Here is a 1,462-nt window from a genome sequence, read left to right as displayed (position 1 = left end):
GAAGAAAGTATTCTTGCATTGAGGGAGTACTTGAGTGGAGGCCCAATGTCCTTCTGCTACCTTAATACTAAACCTATAAATATATGCACATACATCTATTTCCCCATCCTCATATATAAATAGATTTGCATTTGTACATGCCTTATCTATACCTAAAAGAGGCTGTTTTAAAAGGTGAGATTAGCGTCCATGATACAAGATAATTGCTTATGCACAAATAATGTAATAAAAAGTATAGTTGTGAAAATAAACTAAGCCAATGCAAGACTATGGGCTTCCAAACAAAGGCCAGCTGAAAAGAGATTTAGGGCAATGGAAAAAGAATAGTAAGAAAATTCCCCGAGTGCAGCACTGGGCGTTGAGGACGGAAAAGGCTGAAAGTGAATGATGATGGAGGGTTGAAAGAAAAGTGCCAACACACAGCCCTCAGCAGTTCCAGAAATACAACTTCACCAAAAAAGCAGAAACAAAAGAAAGAGGAAGGCAGCCCATCCACAGAACCCACTTTTCATAACTACAGATTTCCTGTTTCCACACCAGAGCTACTCTATCAGATGCTCCAATGTCCGGATCAAAACACCTGCATGTTTCTAAAATTTTACATATGATTCTCGTGAGTAGAGAGGATCAAAAAACATGGGTGGAGCAATTTGCTGATTCATTTCTCCTTCACCTTCCTATAATGCGCAGAACACTAGAGTGGGAGCCTAGAATCTTAGCAGAAAATCCTACCCTCAGTCACTCCTTGGCCAGAACAACTTGGGGCAGTCCCTGTGAACCCTCTGAGCTTTAGCTCCCTCACCTGGAAGTGGATGGAGCAAGACACCTCCCATCTCAGAGGTCTATGAGGACCGAACACTTGCCCACTCACAAGGTCACAGGCATCGAATCAAAAGCTAGTGTGCAACCTCTTTGACAGTCAACAAATTAACGAGGCCTCACTGTCAGGAGCCCCATTTTATACATGAAGAGGAAGAGAATTTTAGTGACATGAAGACACGTGTTACAAATAACGAGTTGCCTTAATTTCTTTCTTTAATAACTCACTAAAGGCTGACATGTGCAGGACCAAGAAGTAAGGAAAAAATCGGATTGCTTTAATAGTTTCCCCCATTCTCAAAAGTAGACTATTCCAAGTTATGTGGGAGGAAGATGAGGTTTTCCTACTCCTGTAAAGAGCTACAGTCTTGGAAACCCCCAGGAGCAGCTCCATGCTGTCCTATAGAGTCACTACGAGTTAGCATCAACCCAATGGCAGGGAGTAAATCAAGTTACAAAAATGAACACGGTCACCTCAAGTTTGCCAAGGGAAGTTAAGGTGAGCGCAAGCAATCCATCTGAACAAACCAGGGATCCCTGTTCAGGAAAAACTCAAAGTGTCCCCATCATCACCTTGACACCAGATTCCATGGGCGTGCTGGTGAACATGAGATTTGCGAGATCACCCTCATGAGGATCTTTG

The sequence above is a fragment of the Echinops telfairi genome, unplaced genomic scaffold, assembly GCF_000313985.2.
Source record: "Echinops telfairi isolate 266 unplaced genomic scaffold, ASM31398v2 ScPeMD7_7469;HRSCAF=8507_1, whole genome shotgun sequence".
Lineage (NCBI taxonomy): Eukaryota > Metazoa > Chordata > Mammalia > Afrosoricida > Tenrecidae > Echinops > Echinops telfairi.
The sequence above is the reverse complement of the archived record's forward strand: the minus strand, read 5'-3'. Positions refer to the sequence as shown.